This window comes from Xenopus laevis, chromosome 2S (assembly GCF_017654675.1).
Source record: "Xenopus laevis strain J_2021 chromosome 2S, Xenopus_laevis_v10.1, whole genome shotgun sequence".
NCBI classification, from domain to species: Eukaryota; Metazoa; Chordata; class Amphibia; order Anura; family Pipidae; genus Xenopus; species Xenopus laevis.
The window spans coordinates 107,213,966-107,221,228 of NC_054374.1; positions in this window are offsets into that span (position 1 = coordinate 107,213,966).

Genomic DNA, 7,263 nt, shown 5'->3' on the forward strand with positions numbered 1-7,263 from the left:
GGCAAAATTCTTGACGTTAAAAATTCCTTTTCACTAGGAAATCATTGTCAACCAATTCACAAGCATCTGAATGGCAATATTTTAATGACACCACACTATGTCAAAATGTTTTTCTTAAAAAAATGTAAATTTGAAATTGTCATAAGTTTTTTTTGAATAGTTAATGCCAAAGCATACAAAACAAAACAACATAAGTGTTCACGAAATGGAATAAGGATTTGTGAATGTATTTTTTTTACGTTAACGTCTACAATCTGTTTTATGCCAGATTTACTTTCCTCCACATTTGCATAGGGCTCTTACAGACAAGTATTTTTCCCACATTCCCCTGCAGTGGATTTGTTTCATGCGTTCCACCGAGGGGGAATGCAGGAGTTAATGCAGTCTGTTCTTTTCAATGAGTTTGTATTCACTTTGCCACAGGGAAGCACCTAAGTAACACAGGTGGAACTCATCAAATTGTGTTCCACATGCATTTGGTGCTTCCCTGAGTACAAACGCATTAAAAAAAACAGGTTGTGTTGTTTTTGAGGTTTCTAGCAGTGGAATGCAATAAAGCTCCACCGCAAGGGACGCACAGCTGTAAAAGCTCTAAGGGCTAAACTCCGCGAGCGCTTTTGTATGATGGTGTCGGATCGCCCAAATGCATCCTACAAGTCGGTTGTTGTCTAGTGTGTTAAAATATAATGGGACTGATACAAAAATCAGGTGCATAAACGACATGTAAATCTTTTTGCACGCTATGTCTGCATCCGACAGTCGTGCCACGTCGGATCAACGATGCAACTTCATCTGACATTTCTATCTCTTGCCTTATTTCTGTCTCATGCGATTTGTCGCTGGCGTTTTGTCGCAGCGAGTCGGACCGCACCAAAAACATCCGTGTAGTCCTATCCCTAGTCTAGGGGGCATCAGATTTTGTAGCATCCTAGAAAAGCTTGTGCTGTTATATTTTGTTGCAAAGCATGATCAGATAAAATCGGACCCACAAAATCTGATCAAAATCTCCCGCGTAGTTCTACCCTTAGTCAACAACTTCTTTGCTATATGGGTAGAGCTCCACGAGCGTTTTTCATTAGATCTACGCCAATCGACAGAACGCCGGCGACAATTTGGATATAATTGGACTGAATGGAAAGTCAGAGTTAAAAATGACATGGTCCGACTGTCGGATGAAGACGCTGCTTTCTGCGTCCACATCCGACAGTCGTGTCACATCAGATGTAATATAGTTGTTACCTCCGACTTTTCATTCAGTCCAATTATATCTTCACACGTGCGACTCCATACGACGAAAAACGATTGTGGAGCTCTACCCTATTACTCTCTGCATTTAGGGGGATTTAACTTGGTATTAAAAACCAGTTTGGTGTAAATTAATCTTTTACACTGGAAAATCACTACATGACAAATTCACAGTTGTATGAACACCATTTTTTTACCCTACCGTTCACCCCAATTTTTTAAATAAAATTAGCTGGAGCAATCCACTTTAGCTCAACTTCATTTTGCTGAACATAACACAAGCAAAATGCCAATAATAATGTGTTCAAGTGTTCAAGACTGCTGTATTCATGGAAGGCTTTTCTGAATTTGAGAGGATTTAAGGGAATAGGTTACAGGAACAGGATCTCTTATGTTTTGCAAGATCCTGTTCCTGTTCGCTAGAGATAGGGGACACATTTTCTGTAACAGTTACTGAGTCATTCGAGGTTTCTTCCCAAAGACTGTAAAAAGAATTTGGTCACCAGGTATGTCTTATTCTTCTGAAGAGGAATTTACACAAAATAAGAAAAAGAAAAGGTGCCAGATTTATTATGCTTTGTAAAAAAATTGTGGCAACATTCGGCACATTTTTTAACTTGTTTTATTTTACAACAGAACTTACTTACAAAGGTCTGAAGTGGTGCAAAATACTTGCATATAATCTACACCTTGATAAATTTGCCATTTATTTTACACAGCTTGTCGGAATACCCGCAAGGACTAAGTTGATAGTGGCACCACAAGCATGTTATACAGTGGGAGATCGTGAATACTGCCACCCTGTCCACATAATACCATCATAAAATTAAAGTACAGTTTGTCTGTTGTACCATCAACATAAGCACTACGAGGCATAAATCACAGACCAAAAACCATATAATTTATATATGTACAAAAAATATGGCACAGCCTATTAACAATTTATTTCTCGGTGCTCTCTGCTTATCTATTATTTCCCTCTTATTTCTATGTCTTCTCTCCTGCTTTCTTCTCCTTCCCTTCCTCTCTTCCTTTTTCACAAGGAACTCTTTCAATCCATTTTTTGCTTTCCCACTCGCCTCACATCTGCTTGTCTATCAGCCACATTTCATCAATTCACATCCCTCAATTTCTATGTTCTCAAGATATATTTGCTCCACCTTTCTGTTTTTCCCCAATTTCTTTTCCCACCTACCATAACTTTATGTGATTCGATTTTCTTACACTTGTTTACAATTTTCTCTGCTATTTTTTATATTCTACTCTACTTTTTATTGTTTTCTCTCTAAACTCTATTTCCACAAAAAAACCCAATCCTGCTCCCTTACTGACCTGATTCTGCTACAGTCAGGTGTCAGGACCATTGGGGGGCAAGGGAGAGCTGCTGCAGTACCTGCTGCAGTACCTCAATGCCACTCCTTTTGCATCCCAGTCGAGGAAGCAGAAACTGACCGTTCAGCCAATCAGATTCCTTGAAGCTATACCAGCTATACACTAAGTGTCTAACATAATAGGTTGCAAATAACATGCCCAGCTGGAGACTGGCTTTGCAGGAGAAAGTATATATAGTAATTTCCCTTCTTCTTTTTTGTCAGGCAGGTTTGTATGGTTATTTAACAAGTTATTATTAGACACAAATACATTTCCTTTCTCTACTGGATTAAATAAACCAGCAAACATGAACAATAATCCAACAGCAAAAGATACAAAGTAGAAAATATTCCTTCTAACATGATACAGGCCTTATTATCAGCAGTTTTATCTCAGACAAGCCAATCTTGCCAGATGTTAAAGAAAGTCAGTTGTTGCAAATGTCTTTACTACAAAATGTCTATGTTCTATATTAAGGTGACCCGTTCCTGTTAAGGTGACCCATACATTGAAGGAGACCTAAGGGCAAATTTACTTACCTCTGAAATTGCGCCAGCGATGGCTTCACTGACATCGCAACACTTCGCCAGGACAATGCTAATTCACGAAAATCCAAAGTTGCGTCCAGGTTATTGAACACTTGCGAAGTTGCGCTAGCGATAATACGATAAGCAGTTTGAATTTACGCTAGCGATGCCCAATTAGCATATGGCGTGAAGTTAAACTACAATGGACGTATATGTTGCAGCAACTACATTACACTACACAAGGACAGGGAACCTAAATAAAATAAATAGAGGTGTTATATTGCCCTACACATGTGCCCACTCTATAGTTTAGGTGCCATATGTAAGGAAATGTAGGGGGGAAGGAAAAAAATTGTACAATTTTTTTCAGCCTATCACCCTGTAAAAAGTAAAAGACACCAGCGTTTTTTGGGACTGTTTTTGACCAGTCCTATCTTCTCTATTGCACTTCGCCTGGTCTGAGCCAGGGAAGGCAAGTCTGGCGCAAGAGGTAACGTTCAGTCATATCTCAATCTTAGTGAATTAGCGTAGTTACGATCCTTTGCCAAAGCGCAACTTCGCCTGGTGTTAGGGTGCAAAATACCGCTAGAGTCTATCTCCTCCGCCAGTGAAGTTACACCAGCGCCTGTTAGTAATCGGCGAATTTTCATCTGCGTTAATCACTTTGCCCTTTAGTAAATTCCCCTCTAGCATTATTCGTTTATAAACAAATTTGTTACAAACAGCAACAATAAAAGTTTATACTGTTTAACAAAACTTTTTTCTGAGACTTTTTGCAGATCGATACAACCTTCATTCAAAAAATAAATAAATAAAGATAATCATCCCCAGTCTGCTAAAAAGGAACAGGATCTCACGAGGCTTAAAGGGGTGGTTCACCTTTAAGCTAACTTGTATGTTATAGAAAGGTTAGTTCTAAGCAACTTTTCAGTTGGTTGTCTTTATTTTTTTCTTATAACGCTTTCCAGCTTTCAAATGGGGATCACTGACCCCATCTGAAAAGCAAATGCTCTGTAACGCTACAAATTTATTGTTATTGCCACTTTTTACTACTCGTCTTTCTATTAAGGCTATCTCCTATTCATATTCCAGTCTCTTATTTAAATTAATGCATGTTTGCTAGGGTTATTTGGACCCTAGCAACCATATTTGTGAAACTGCATACTGGAGAGCTGCTGAATGAAAAGCTAAAAAACTCAAATCCCACAAATACTCGTCTTTCTATTAAGGCTATCTCCTATCAGAGGCAGCCCAACCAGCCTGCTCGCCCCTTCCTTTCCCCCGTCACTCGCGCATGCGCAGTAAAGACGTTCCGGCACGCATGCGCAGTAAAGACGTGAACTGAAACACCACTCGAGCGTGCGGCGCTTATTGCAAACAGATTTCCAGGTGGGTTTGGTCTAGTGGTAGGCAGAAGAGGTAGCTGCCCAACGCCCTCCAATCATTGCGCCCTAGGCAGCTGCCTCTTCTGCCTACCCCTAGTTCCGGCCCTGTCTCCTATTCATATTCCAGTCTCTTATTTAAATTAATGCATGTTTTGCTAGGGTTATTTGGACCATATTCCTGAAACTGCAAACTGGAGAGCTGCTGAATTAAAGTTTAAATAATAATAAATGAAAAACAATTGCAAATTGTCTAAGCAAATCACTCTCTACTTCATACGAAAAGTTAATTTAAAGGTGAACTACCCCTTTAGCGATCTCGTTCCTGTAACCTCTTCCCCATTTTTTTAGAGTCCTCAGAGGTTTCCAGTAGTTTCTTTGGCTGCCGCCAGCCCCAACAGCTGTTGCTAGGTGGTATCCTTTTTTCCCTAGAACTAAGGGAGATTGCGGATCATAGTTTTCTGCTAACTCCTCTTTGTCACTCCTATTTCAATTTACTCCACTTTTGTTAAATCCCCCTTTAGTGTTGTACAAGCAGATACAAGACAAGTTTTGACTTTGAATACTGAAATAAGCAGTCATTCTATAGAACTATGAAAGTAAGAGCTAACTCTCTGTATAATGTTCAAAGCTTTGCTTTGCTCTTCTAAATGATTACCCAGGAAGGCCAAGGCACTTATTTTAACAGTTACATTAAATGCAGTTTAAAATACATTCGTTAATGTTATACCATAGGTGTTTACATAAGAACAGCATAATATGGAGAGGTACTGTCACCTATAAAGTTTCAGAACTCCTGTTTTTTATGTAAGCTCTGCCAGTGCAGAGTCAATGGCAGTACATGTAAAGTGCTGAGTAAATGTACCTTTACTATATGTGTGTATATATATATATATATATATAATTCAGTAAATGGACCCGCACTCATTCTTAAAGGTGAAATAAATGTGCTTTTATTCACAGGTTCATTTCCAACGTTTCGGTCCTCTCTGGGACCTTTTTCAAGGATTGAAAAGGTCCCAGAGAGGACCGAAACGTTGGAAATGAACCTGTGAATAAAAGCACATTTATTTCACCTTTAAGAATGAGTGCGGGTCCATTTACTGAATTGTAACATGCAATTTTGACCAACGCACCACCACCAACAGAATCTGAACCGGGAGGAGTGCGTTCACTGCACAAACTTTGTATATATATATATATATATATATATATATATATATATATATATATATATATATATATATATATATTATCCCTAAGGTGGGCCGAAACGGTGGGTACACAAGTATGAATAAAATTTGATATATATTCAAGAAATCAGAGTGCGGGTCTGTTGAAGCATGGCTGGAACTAGGGGTAGGCAGAGTAGGCACGTGCCTAGGGCGCAAAGCTGGGAGGGCGCCAGGCATGCGCCTTCTCTGCTTCTCCTACCCCCTAGTCCGGCAGATGTATGGCGTGTGTGCTTTTCCGGTTCTTACGTGCAAGCGAGCATTCGGTTTTTCACGCATGGGCACATTCGCTTTTTCGTGCACATTTGGCTTTTCGCACATGAATACATTTGGCTTTTTTCGCTCATGCGTGCCTGTGGGCGTTATGCCTGGCCAGGCTGCCTGGTTGGCCCGGCCCTGGTTGAAGAATATTATATACAGTATATAATATAACTCACAGGACTTCTTAAAGGTGCAAAATCAAACTGGTATTTTATTTTGACGTTTCGGCTAATCACTTGAACCGTCATCAGGAAGTGAATAGCAGAAACGTCGAAATAAAACCCCAGGTTGATTTTGCACCTTTAAGAAGTCCTGTGAGTGCGGTTATTTTGCTCTATGTATGGCTTATGCACATTAACCAGCACCCAGGCAGTACTGCTTGTTTTGTGTGCACCAGGTTCTGGACTTTGTGTATATATATATATATAGTGTATATATATATATATATATATATATATATATATATATATATATATATATATATATATATATATATATATATATATATATATATATATATATATATATATATAGACCAAAATCTGGTGCACACATAACAATTGTTACTGCCTAGGTGCTGGTTATAATCAATCATAGATAAAGCAACAAAAAACCGCACTCACAGGACTTTTGAAGGTGCAAAATCCAAAAAATTTTTTATTTCAACGTTTCGGCTATTCACTTAAGCCGTCATCAGGAAGTGAAAACACACACAAACAAACACTGCCATTTAAAGATCCCCATTGGCGCCAAAACCTATTGTATGACGTCACAAGTGGGTGTGTATGATGGTACAGAAACAGTGTAAAACCCCCACAATGATGTATACTTTCGTGTATACATAGAAACCGTGATATAACAAACTTCATTGATAATGTGCACAGTCTATTAAAACCAATAAGTGCCGTGACGTTACTCAGTTACGTTACTGAGTAACGTCACGGCACTTATTGGTTTTAATAGACTGTGCACATTATCAATGAAGTTTGTTATATCACGGTTTCTATGTATACACGAAAGTATACATCATTGTGGGGGTTTTACACTGTTTCTGTACCATCATACACACCCACTTGTGACGTCATACAATAGGTTTTGGCGCCAATGGGGATCTTTAAATGGCAGTGTTTGTTTGTGTGTGTTTTCACTTCCTGATGACGGCTTAAGTGAATAGCCGAAACGTTGAAATAAAAATTTTTTTTGGATTTTGCACCTTCAAAAGTCCTGTGAGTGCGTTTTTTTGTT